This window comes from Ochotona curzoniae, unplaced genomic scaffold, assembly GCF_017591425.1.
Source record: "Ochotona curzoniae isolate NIBS_2020 unplaced genomic scaffold, NIBS_Ocur_1.0 scaffold_4505, whole genome shotgun sequence".
Taxonomy (NCBI): domain Eukaryota; kingdom Metazoa; phylum Chordata; class Mammalia; order Lagomorpha; family Ochotonidae; genus Ochotona; species Ochotona curzoniae.
The window spans coordinates 50,984,425-50,998,353 of record NW_024467118.1 but is presented as its reverse complement, the minus strand read 5'-3'; the positions used below and the strand labels follow the sequence as shown (position 1 = coordinate 50,998,353).

Genomic DNA, 13,929 nt, shown 5'->3' with positions numbered 1-13,929 from the left:
TAGTAAAAGCACATTATAAAGATGGACACAGTGGTGGGAGGGAATTCAACTAGACATGGAAGCCAGTTACTTCAGAACTTTCCAAGCCTTCATGGAGGACCATTTTTGCAAACCAGCATTGACCGCCACTGTGAAGAGCATTTTCTTACTCACAGTCAGTTCGGTCTTTCCTGGCTCCAACCTCAGAAGTGTTATCTTAACATCATCATCATCATCATTATAACTAGATGAGGATTTCTTAATCTTTGTTTCAAACTTTGTTTTTATGCTTCTTCAGCTTTAATCTCCAAGAGTAAATTTTTTATAAACAAAATCTGAAAAGTGTTGTGCTGTCCAAGGGCTTTGTGCTTAAAAAAAATAGTGGATGTCTAGATTTTATCAGATCATAAACAAAGCCATTTTTAAAAGCAGTCATAATATAAAATACCAGCTCCCAGTAAATTCCTGAAGTTTGACTTTGTTCAGAAGTTGACTTTGTTCAGTTTGCCTCCTTCTTAGAAGCCTTATAAAAATTCTGCACAAAATCTCTAACTTCTTCATCGTCATCCTCTTCAGTAGCAGTGGTGCTTTTCTATCCCTAGGTTAGCCTCTTCAAAATAGTTGGGCTTTCTGAACCAAGCTGGTTTATGATGCTGCAGAGTATCTTTCTCAGTGGCTTTGTCTCACTATGGCCTGTAATGACCAAAGTGTTTGTAGCCTGAGAAGCCTGGCTTTAGGGTTGGTCACATGATTCACTGTTCTTTGGTTTGTAACCATATTCACCTCTTCAATACCAGAGCCATTGTTTACCTTTAGTTTCTCTAAGGAGACCTTAAGATTGTTTGTTTACTCATTATCTGCTCTTACTGATCTGTGACCTTTTTTCTGCAAGCAGTTCCGTTTCCACCAATACACACTTGTGCCTGCAGTTTGATGAGTCTTTGTGATTAGTGATAGTTTCTTCATCTTGCCTGAGCAAAAATGGAGTCACAGCACACACTCACAGGAAGGCAAGATGGCAGCTAGGGAGGGACAGGAAGCTGTCTTCATAAATATCATTCCATGGTTTCTTGCTATGGAATTTAACGAAGGGATCCATGTTAGTCAAGTGTGCATAGCTGTGGAGTCCATTTGTCTTTCCATTTATCGTACTATTTGTGACAGTATGCTAACAAAAATGTGACCAACTGAATGGTCATCTAAGATGACAGCTAACAGATAACCTCCTGAGTGGTTGGGGGTCGCTGCCTTAAACACAAGATATGTAGAAAGAATCAATATCCAATAGCTGGAAAAGTGTCTCTACAGGAGAAATATTTGGGTCTAGCAACCAAGTATGTAAGCAAGTCGTGCTCATTCTCTGTCACTCCAATAACTTATAGAGTTTATATTTTCCTTCAAACAAACTTACATGTTGATGGTACAAAGTACTTAGTTCCCCAAAGAGTTGATCCCACATTAGGAAACAGAGTGTTTTGATGACCTGCAAGCTAAACCACCAATTTATCATTTTGTGTTTCTTATCCCAGTACGCCAAATGGAGAAGAAGCAAGCTCCCATACTAGATAACCCTGAAAAGCAAGTGTTGCTATCACATAAAGAAAGAGTAGAGCTAAAATTAGAGAATTCTCTGGGTTATTTCTTGACAGTTTTATTCTCAGTCATAAAAATTCATAGTTCATTGATGCAACTTGAGCTGAGAAGCACTCATTAAATATGAGCTCTCCTAGTTTTTGAATGAAGAGTGCTGTCGTTCAGCCTGACCAGCAGTTGGAAGTCAACACAGAGCCAGCTGAGTGAAAGGAGGATTGGAAAGTAATAGTACATACCCTTTATTATTTTGAGACCAATTGAAGCAAACACTATGTCTTATAAGTCTCTTATTCTGAATGATTTGTAGAATGTGAAGCTGGCTTTCTGTTTGAAGACTCTCTAGATTGCAATTACTGTAGGATGCTAGCATAGCCTATTGGTGCACGTGATGAGCCATGTTTGCAAATCATCCATACCCTGTCCTGCATTCAGTTGGTATAAGGTTTTGCTAACTTTAATATGGCAACCATTCGTTCCCCTTCAACCTGATAGCACTTTGTGGCAACTATGTAGATGTGTTGAGCTATTTCATGGCAACATGCAGGACAGATGTAGGACTCTGCAACTTTAAAAGTGACTGAGCTATAAAATTTTATTCTTTTATTGATATCACAATATCCACACAGAGGATTTTCAACAATGATCTCAGAAAAATCACGTGATTTGAAGCTTCCATATTCTGTAAGCACATTGGTTATTGGTGGATATAATTTTTTTAATGTTAGTGAAGTCATAATAAGGAATATTTAATCCTGACAGTAGTCCCTGTAATCTTGTGCATAAAATACTTGAGGATTTATTCTAAATTCAAAATAAATTAGTCTGTGAGAAAATTTACCTTTTCTCCTTTTCCTATTAGCCTCCAAATGCTTTAGAGGATGAAATTGTAGATTTAATCATTAATATAAAGTGAGGACCATAGAATGTGCGATTGAAGTACTCTCAGGAGAAATCATCTTGGAGATATGTTGGAGATGTTAGCGGACACTTAAAGTTGAACTCTTCATCAGTGGGTACATGTTACTCCTTAATCTCCAAAAAATGTTTGAGGGAGGCACAAAGCTCTGAGCATTAATAAATCAGAATGCATGCCACATTTTTATGATAAAGTCAGTGGAGCATCAGTGAGGTGAGGCTCTTTTTGTGTGTATATGAGTGTGTGTGTATATGAGTGGGGGGGGCAGGTGGAGGGAATATAAGTTGAGAGAGCTGTAACAATAGTTTCAGTGTCAGTTTCAGGACTGGGACCCACATCCATGATATGCGAAAAGAGAATGTAATGAAGCCAAGAGACCTAACATAGCCACCTGAAGTAGTGCTGTTTAGCTGGCTGGATGGGAATCCCATGAGTTTCTGGGCATTTCTCAGGATGATACACACATATATAAGGAGGAGAGCAATTACCATCCTTTAGTGAATAAAGGGAAATCTGTCCTAGATTAAAGCTACTGCATTTGAAACAGTGGAGACTCATCCAGAAAAACCTCATCATGTGCTTCTGGAAAATACATGCTAATACTAGGAACTCTGACAGAACCCAACACTGAGTAGCTCTTTGTATGTAATATATGGTTATAAAAATTTACTGTTAACAAAATAGGTTCAGTTAGAAAGAGAGAAACCAACAGTGTAAATTCCCAGGACATGGGAGAGGAAAGTCAGAAACAGAAATGATACTTAGGAATCTGCTTGCCTGGGTCATATTAAAGCGATAATTAAGTAACATATAAGAAAAACAGCTTTGGCAACAGTGAAAATTTTAATAGCAATGAGAATTAAAAAGCTGGAACATACAGTATACACAAATTCAGAATGCAATCAAAACAGAAACTGTCATCCTATCTATATTTTTGGAATGTAAAAATATGTTGCAAACTTGAAGTCACTCTTCTGGATTTCTTTAATGCAGAAATTGTGGAATCTATCACTGGACCAAGATAATAATGCTTTTCATTCATTATTTCCTGAAAAAAAAAACACCAGAAATTCAAGTTTTACTTGCACCAGGCATTGGAAGCAAACAAAAAATTACCACGCATAGTAATTAGAATTTCCTAATGACAAGATAATAGATGTCCAGAAAATTGTTGATTGCTTGGCATACAACTGTTCTGTGGCCAAGTAACAACTCAGGGCTTGCTGCCAAATTAGTAGCAAAAAATTGGGATGATTCATTTCCACCCTCCACCTGCACAATTCTGTATATTCCCTTTTTGAAAGAGATATAATTAGAAGTTGTGCATGAAACTACATCATCCTAAACTTTTGTAATAACAACAATTAATCCAACATTCTTTAAAGCACCAAAATAAGCTAATAAAATTTCACAGGAATTGATGTTGCAAGGATTAACCTGTGATAGTCATGGCTTAGCATTACAGTTATCAGATGTCTATTGAATATTCTACATTACTTTTTCTAATATCTCTAATTCCCTAATGTAAAATATTCCCACAGACGTTTTTCATTATCCATGCATATTTTTCTTTGATAAATATTTCTTGCTCCTCTTTTAAATTTCTGGCTTGCCAGTTTAAGATGTATAGGAACATTTATGGAATATTTTTTACATATTTTAGCTTTGACTTGAACAAAGAGTTCTCAAAGAGTTCCACAGTTAGTTAAGGCAACACAACAAATCTGTCAGCAGGTTGATGTATTTCGGTTTGACTTCTCTATGGCTTAAAAAATGTTTATCTTGGAAAGCAGCTGACATCTCATAATTTTTGCTGGACTATTCTCCTTCTCTACCTCCGGGTCCAGGTGTTTATGGAAAAATTTAGCACTTTAAAATGTTGATTTGTCTGATCGTCATCTTCATTCATTGTTGTGTCAATTCAGGCAGAACATTGAACACCTGGCGTTTGACACATGGTATTTTCTACCACAACTACACGATGTAGACAAATTTACACATGCAGACAGGCATGCCCACAGGCATATGCCCATGTATGCCCGTTTGTGCCCGCATTGGCATGTATATATTCATGTAATTTACATATACATAAACACATACATGAGAGTAATTAGAAAAGTGGATGTAACGTGGCATTAAAAGATAAGCAGGTGCTGGAGACAAGCACTTAGAATGCCCTCCAATACTTTCTGAAGCCATAAACAGGGAGCTGGATCAGAAGTGGAGCAGTTGGAATTCAAACAGGTACCTATAATGGAATGCTGAAGCCATAAGAAGTGGCAGTACTTGCTGTGTCACACTGCTAGCCCTAAGATAAGTATTTTATTGCAAAAACTTTTGAAGGTTTGGAATTGTCTTTTAGAGAGTTAAACCACTCCTCCTGTGATGCTGGTTGGAGTCCTGGCTACTCTGCTTCAATCCAGCTCCCTGTTGATGCCCATGGTAATTCCCTGCCACTAATGCAGGAAACATGGAAGTTGTTCCTGGTCTGCTGCCTATGACCTGCTCCAGTCCTTGCTGTTGTCAGGATTTAGAGGATGGGGATGGGAGGCATTTATCTTCTTTGTCTCTCTATTTCTCTTAGTCACTCTGCATTTGAGTACATAATTAAACATTTATATGGCAACTTTAAATACTAAATTTAAACAAATACTTAAATGTTAAGTTTCATACATACCAGGTGTCATCAAAAGTTCATGGAAATATATTTAGTTGTTGGTTCTGCTTTATGGCTTTTCATTTAAAGGGATGTATAGTAACTTTGTAATAGAGACGGTCATATCCCGATCTGAAGATACAATGCAGTATGTATCTCTACTTCCAAATCAAAGATGGACTCCCAATGAAATTGGTAAATATATCTTGATAATAGGGTGTTGGACACCCTGCCATTGCCCGTAGTTACAATGTCTGGAAACACTTAAATAGCAGAATGATGGACTTATGACTGTTTATGAAGGATGATACAGTTGTAATGATATAGAGGAAATTGATGGGAGGAGGTTAGGGAAAGGGTAAGGGAAATCCCAGAGCCTATGGAAATATATCATCAAATAATAAAATAAATTTTTAAATATTTTTAAAAATTCATGCAAATGTGTATTCTGAAATTTTATTCATGGACTTAAATATTGTCTTGTGTCCAAATACCTCATCCCTTAATTCCATTTTTCTGTGAACTTTGTGAAATATGCTAATTTAGCCACATGAATAATCATTTATCATTTCTCAGATGTCCCCAAATGTCTGGAGCTGAATGTGTTACATCGTGCCGATTGTGTGGACTCTAGAGTTGGAATGTGAGAGTCACAATCCTCGTTACACATTTTGCAAGTTTATTGGCACATGAAAAGCTTTTTCATCTCTAAATCAGAGTTCTCTGGCTGTATATAGGGATAACAACCAATCCTTATGTTAAAACACAATCTGTGTAAAGAAAGTATTGGTTTAGTCACTGGTATTTAATTAATGTTCAGTGAATGGTATCAATTGCTACATCAGAGAAGTGCCTGGAAAATACCCATGAATCAAACTGTTAAGGAAAAAGGTCAAACCAGGGGTGAAATGTTGTAATTCAGATAGGTGAGTGACAGTCATCGTGGCAGATACAGTGTTCCTAATTCTTATAATAGGCAGAGTATCTTCGGCAGAAATCTCTCATGTCAATCAGGTGAAGTGGTGCTGCATCCTGTTGTTTTCCAGACTCTCAGATTTGGTCCAGGGTTCTATCTGAAGAGAGATCACACTTTGTGGCAATACTGTTTAATTAAAAGAAGAGTATATGGCACAGATGTGGCTGATCATTTTCAAAGACATGACATTTATATTCTGCATATCAGAGAGTATCTTTTCCTTTGCTATCAAAACCTTAAGGACAGACCCTGGTGGCTAACTCCTTGCCTTGTATCTGTCAAGATCCCATATGGGCACTGGTTCATATCCCTGCTGCTCCCTGCTTGTGGTCTGAGAAAACAGTAGAACATGACTTAAGGCCTTAGGATACTGTACCTGGAAGAAGCTCCTGGCTCCTGGCCTCAGATCAGATTAGCCTCTGGCTGCTGTGGCCACTTGGAGAGTGAACCAGTGGATGGAAGATCCTTCTCTCTATATCTGCTTCTCTCTGTACATCTGCCTTTCTAATAAAAAATGAAATAAATATTAAAAAAAATTCCTTAAGAACATATTAAATAGCAAGTTTTCCAACAGATGTGTATGATATATTTAAAAATGCCAAGAGATAAATGGTGGGATGGCAGAAGATTGCACCATCTGTGGAGTTGGGGGAACCCCTGCATCTGATTGTCTAGATCTCAGATAGTATCCTGGACTCTGCAAATTTATGAATCAATATATTGTTATAGTCCCTCTAATTTGTAAAATTCCTTGCATTTACAATCAAAATATTTTCACATTTGCTAACATGCAGAATGTGGTCATAGATAAACCTAGCATTCGAAACAAAGGATAGATTTTCACAGTTTGGCATTAGTTCTTGGTATTAAAATCAGGGTAACTTATGCCAGCCCTACTTACTTCTGAATATGTGTGTATATATATTTTTTTTTTCATATATATAGTTTCTCATATAGATACTGAAGGGACTAAAATAAACATATTCTGCATTTAATAATTCTTTTGTACTTTGATTTAGTCTTCTAGAAAAAAATTTAAATATATGCAAATATATATATATATATATATATATATGCAAGATTTTCATTTAAAATTCAAAATCCAATATAGGTGTAGGGTGATGAGGTTATTAGCAATATCACAGTTTATCATGTTGTAGTTACTCTGTCTAGTTTTCTCCCTGGCATGAAAGCCTTGCCTTGGAATCAGAACTGTCTGTGCCACATCCACTGACCTGTAAAATGAGCAACTGCAGTACCTGTCTGAGTTTAGTGATCCAAAGCATAAATAGCATCAAAGCTGAAATAGTGACTGGTGAGTTTGTCATTCACTAAAATGAATCCACTTTGTTCTGACGCAGACTTGAGACACTGCTGTGCAATTACGTCCTAGGTGTCATAAAGGCTGGAGCTGTCCCCGTTCCAGCCTCATTCTTTAAGTGTTCTCAGATAATGTGTTTAAATTTGGTGAAGATAAAAAAACAAAACAAAACAGTTTTATTTTAGATCTTACTATTTTCTCAGAGAAGCTCATAGCAGTTCAACCAATGCATGCTGAGAATTTGCACAATTGGATAAAATGTAATGTGACTTTAGATCTTGAATGAGCTGAGACCTGTAAGAGGAAGATATTGTGGAGATTCATTTCTCCCCCCATACAATAGTATCCAGCTGTGCAATGTGTCAGAAAGACTCAGGGGACTGAGCATGTTTTATCACAGCAGCCACAAAATTGCATCAGGATTGCAAACTAACATTATCATCTAAGTTCAAGAATTAAAGTTTGAGTTCCAGCTACTTACACAAGTCTTGAGAGCATTTCTGTAAGGAAGGAGGAAGGTCTGGCATCTTAAGAGACATATTCAAGAAGGAGTTCAACAGGCACATTCAGTTACCACATAGCCTGTAGCCATCCTGCTGTTAACTTTCTTTTCTTCCAAATCCAAAATTGAAATAAGTGAAATAAATGTGGATACAAGGGATTCTATTATCTGCTGGATGAATAAATACTTTTTATAATTACTTCAACTGTGTTCTTAGAAAATTAGCTCTAATTTTGTGTGCATATGAATTGTCAATTGTCACACAATGATTACAGTAATCAATATTTCTTAGTGAGAATTTTCTGATCATTGTTTCGTCTTTGTTTTTTCTGCTAACTTCTGGTTAGTTAGTGAATTTGATAATCCTACAACATCAATCCACAATTGGTAGAAGACTGAGAAGCCATCACCCTAAGGCATGTTGTGTACTATAGCTAACTATTCTGGAAATATCTTGATTTCCAAGTTATGGCCAATAGAAATTTCATCCTTTTTTTAAAATGGCTTTATTTTATTTATTTGAAAGACAAAGTTATTGATATAAAGGGAGAGATGGAGAGAAAGAAATCTTTCTTCTGCTTTTTCACAACAATCAGGGTTGGACAAAGCAGAAATCAGGGGATGGGTGCCTCTCCTGGGTCTCCCATGTGGATACAAGAACCCAATTACCTGGGGCATATGCTGCTTTCCTAGCAGCATTAGCAGGGAGCTGGATTAGAAGTAGAGCAGCTGGGCCTTCAGCTTCCACACATATAAGGTGCTGGCCTTGCAGATGAGGCTTAATTCATTAAGTCACAAAACGTATACTAGTTTTGTATTTTATGATTTTTTTTAAATTTCTAGAAAGAAGAGTAGTCTGACAGGTATAGAGTGTTCTGACATCATAGAGACGTAGGTGGTAACAGTGCCTATCTGCCTAATTTGTACCATGGAAGTTCTATGAGACTGACATTGACTTCTGTCATAAAGTAAGAGCTAACGCAGGCTGGGTAAAATTTGGCATTTTGATTCATTCTGCTTATGCTGAGACATCTGCACCATGAAAGAAGCATTGAATGAGATAAGAATGGGTCTAAGAATTTGGGGCAGTCATACTATTTTGGAACTTTCTGGTAAATAGTGTAATGTTTCTCTTTACAAAAAAAAATCTCTTACTACATTATCACTTCGGGAATCATCACAGTATTTTTTTTTTATTTCCTTTGTGCGTATAAACTAAACTTCATTTCTTAGTCTGCATACATTCACCATGTGCTTAAATGGAAAAAGAATATCAAAGACCTTTTCCTTCTTCCTTTTCCAACTAATTCTGGAATGTGGATATATAAAGTGGAAAGCTGAAATAATGATATAGTGTCTACTCAGCATCTACAATGCTGCATATTGTTAAGTTGTATATTTTACAGAAACAATCTTCCTTAATCTTTATAATAAAAATGGCACCATTATACACATTTTGAAGGTAATAGGTGAAGTGGCTAATTCAAGAACACATTACCAAATGCTTGTGTACTTCATATTTAAGCCTTGTCTCTTGTGATCTCATGACTGTGACTTTGGAGATTTCCATTTCTCTATGACTAGTAGATTCCAAATAGACTCAGAATCCTTACGAGAACCTGAAGATGTAGATTATCAGAGACTGTGTTCTCTTGGAGAATGATCATGCACATAATGGTTGTGTGTCCTACCTTTGACCATTAAAAAAGATAAAAGCAGGTGCATGATAACATCATAAAAATGACATCATTTGGAAGGCTGAAAAACATTTGTGTGAAATAATCTTTGAAGTTGATTTTCCGTAAACTTCTTGAAATTCCCGAGTGTGTGTTTTTGTTTATTTATGTGAGTGCATGTCAGCAGGTGTGTGGATATAATCTTTGATATTTAAATGCCTCTTGGGTTAATAATTTTAGAATGTAGTGCTACTTCCAAAAACTTTATAGTATATGTTTATACCAGAGGTAAAATAATAGCTGACGAGCAGCAGCAGCAGCTTTGTGAATATATATATTTGAAGCCATTTGGAAGCTGGAGAATTATTTTCCTCATATGAAACATTTTACTTGTTAATGGATAACATGTGATTCATTGCACTACATAGAGCTTGTGGCGTTTTGTGTTAGACAAATAAGCTTAGATTCAATTTGATGGAAAGAGTTACCTGTAGAGAAGCTACTTATGATCAAGTGTGACAGATACCATAAGAAACCATAATTTGTCAACCTTAGTACGAATTAAGAACCTGAGCTTTTAATTTTCAAACATAATAGAATTTAAATTATATGTTATTTAGAAATATAGTTGATCAAACTAATGGAGAAATATGATTCAAACATCAACTTCTGCTTTGTATTTTTCATTTTGGCTTCACTCAAAATTGGTTCGTGTTTTGAATTTTATACTGTACTTTTGAAAAGTGTGAGTAAGCATACATTGTTCTATCTATAGATCACTCCATATTTATTAAGTCCACACATGTGTGTTTGACCCCCACCATAGGTTTGGTGTTAAGCTGATGCTGTCCATGTTAAGAGTTCTCTGAAGTTTGGTATTCTTATTACTACAGCTGAAAGTAGGTATTTGCTTTCTCATAAAAACCTGTTTTCATTTCTAAAAATAGTAATTGCTACATTGCTGTTCCAATTATTGACAATATGCTCAAAGTGCTTTTGTTGTCAGATGAATTCAATTAGATTGTCTGCAAAGAGTTTCTTTCGTGATAATATTTTATAATCTATCCAAAGTCATTATAATTGCAGTAAGGAAATTATATAGACACTTTATGAAAAATGTGACTGTTTCATCTTTCAAAAATGTATTTATATTAATTTAAACTTATCAGTTTCTTACAAGTGAATATATGGCCTAACAGTTAAGAAACATCTGGGGCGGGGAGTGCAGAATAGAATGGTGGATTAAGCCAGCATACCATATCAAAGTGCTTGGTTGAAGTCTGTGATACTTTACTACTTTTTTTTTAAGATTTCTTTATTTTTTTTTCTTGGAAAGGCAGATCATATTTATGAAGAGACGGAGAGACAGAGACGAAGATCTAACTGGCCACAACAGCTGAGCTGAGCTGAGCCAGCTGAAGTTAGGATTCAGGAGCTACTTCTGGGTCTCCCATGGAGATGTAGGGTCCCAAGGCTTGGGCCACCGTCTAAGGCTTTCCCAGAGCACAGTCAAGGAGCTGGAAGGAAAGTGGAGGAGCAGAACAGGAACCAGCACCCATATGGACTCTGGGTATTTGCGAGATGAGGTTTAGCCATTGAGCTATCGCTCTGGGCTCATGGACACACTTGATTCAGCTTCTTGCTTATGCACCTGATAACAGCAGGTGATAGCTCAAGTACATTGAGTTCCCGGTGGCTATGTAGAAGAACCAGACTAAGTTCTCAACTTCTATCGTTGGCCTGGCCCCATGTTGGGTGAGGCAGACATTTGCGGAGTGAATCAGGAAATGGAAGACTCTCTCTTCCTCTCTCTTTCTGGTTGTTTGTGTTTGTGGACATCTTCTCTCTCTGCCCTGAGTGTGCATATACATCTGTGCACACACACATGTGCGTGCACATACATTATTTTAGAAGGAGGCCTACTTCCCATTAGAGTGCTTATGCTCAAGCCCTAACTTTTTACCAATCTAAGTTTCCTGTTAATACCTGGCCCAGGTATGAGTTGTTGTGGGCTTTTGGGTTTGAAACAGTGAGTGAGAACCCTAGAATTCTTTATGGCTCTATTTTTCTATCTCTGTCTCTCAAAAAAGAATAAATAAATAATTTACTTTTAATCTACATTTTAAAGTCCATACAATTTTTAGTTAAAAAAAAAAAAAGAAAACACATTATACTTGATTTGCTTTCTCTTCTTGCAAGTCTGTTATGGATCAAAATTCTTATAGTTAGAGATTCCAATTTATTTTTAATGTTCTCTTGTATTTTGAAAACTGTTTTACCTGCATCAATTCTTCTGACCTTTATTCAAGTGTAGTTTGAGGTCATTAATGCACAGTTTGGACTTGATATTCGCTTTGGATTGTTTATGGTGTGTTACCAAAACCAGTAAGCACATATGCCTCATTACTTTAGAAAAATGGATTTAACACAAGCTCAAATAAGCTTTAGGATAGCTATTTCAGTTGTCTTTCATAAATAAAATCAAAGACAGCTTGCTTTGTTTATGTATACTTCCACAAAAGAAATATATACTAATATTTATTTCAAAAGTTTGAAATTGTTATTATAAGCTTTGTATTCTTAATTTGAATAATTTTAACGGCATGCTGAATTGACCTGTCAGTATACAAAACATAATCCTTATCCATGATACCTTTGGTTTATTCTCAAGGATTGAGAACTCTAGCAGTTGCTTAATTCATAGACTTGTGGGCCATAATGATATATTGTGATTTTTCTGTGAGATTGAATAAAATAGTTCTTTACTAATTTTCTGTAGCAAAGTACAAGATTCCTTATAGCTGTAGATTGTCCAGGAAATCTTTAGGTAATTGTGTAGCAGACATTAGCAGTTGACTAAACCAGTGAATTTTGCAGGTTTGTTATAGTAATCCTTCCTAGTCCTTTGATTTGTATGTTAAATGGAATGCAAAGGGCGCAGGAACACTCAGGGTGATTTATAAGTTAAATGTAATGAAAAGGGTGTAGGGACACTCAGGATCAAATCCTTTCTTTTTATCTAGCAGCTGTGCACTACTGAATCTGCATTATCATCTGTTTCTCGATTTATTAAGTAGCGGTAAAAAATCCTTAAAAGTATTTGCACTTAATAGACCTCTTAACTGACAGTATTGTAGTACTTTCTGTACAAACTTGTATTAATTCTCTGCTTGTCTAAATTAAAATCCTGAGCAGGAAAATTCTAATTCAAGTCCAATTATAAAGGAAGAAATAAAACAAACTTCTTGTGTTTGTTTTCTTGTGGATAGAAAGGAAAGTGCAAGGACCAGTGCTTTTAGGTACACTACCTCAAAATCTGAGATTGCAGAAAACAAATGGTCGTTGAAGGCATTGGTGTTTTGATGCAGTTAGGAAACTCCAAGTTATGTGGTTGTTAAGTATCAGATCTTTTCTTTCTCCAGAGGTCAGTGATGGGGAACAGCAATCACCTCACAACTTGCCCCAGGAACAATTAAAAGCCAACTTAGAATTAGATGCCATGTTGGTCTTCATCACACAACTTTGATTTTTGTCTTTTAAAACATCCCTAAGGGATCTGAAATTAGATCTACTGTGACCAAGGCTTCCTACTCCTGCAACTTTGCCCAAATGAAATGAAATCAGCATATGAAAGAGTTATTTGTACCCACATTTTTATTATAATTTCTCAACTCAAAATAGTTAATGTATGGAATCAAACCATATGTCATCACTGGTGAGTGGATAAAAAATGTGGCACAGATACTATGCAGTATTACTCAGCCATAAAAAAATGAAATCCTATATTTTGCAACAAAATGGATACAAATGGAAACATGATGCTTAGATGAAACAAACAAGTCTCAAAAACACAAACATCATGTTTTCTCAGATATGTGACAGCTAATTGAGCATATAAAAAACTTACAGAAATGAAATGGTCCCTTGGAAATATGACTGTCCTTTTTAGTCCATGTTGCTATGACTGTGGAATTGCAGGTTTCCTACTTTTTACTTGTTGAATATTATGATTCTTGGTGACTCAATAATGTGAATATTGAGTCAATTAAAATTATGTCTTTGCAAAAACTGATGAAGAAATAGTAGAGAAGTTATTATTAGCAAGGAGCAAGGCAGTGAAGCAAGTGTGTTGTCTTCTTGGAACTCTATCTATGGAATACATAAAATCTGTTCTGTTTGTATTAATATAAATAAGCATAATTTCAATCCAATTTTTAGTGTATGTTTACAAAAACCATTGAATGATTATCTTTGCTATAAGTTTACTTAGAATAGAAATATTTAGTTGAAGTTTAGCTCAGGGTGGTGCA

The 13,929-nt window shown here is 35.9% G+C and overlaps 1 pseudogene; it reads right to left on the bottom strand.

Annotated features, from left to right (window-relative positions):
* Positions 1–478: 478 nt before the first annotated feature.
* The window catches only part of LOC121146403, an 86,705-nt pseudogene continuing 73,254 nt past the window's right edge, over positions 479–13,929 (bottom strand).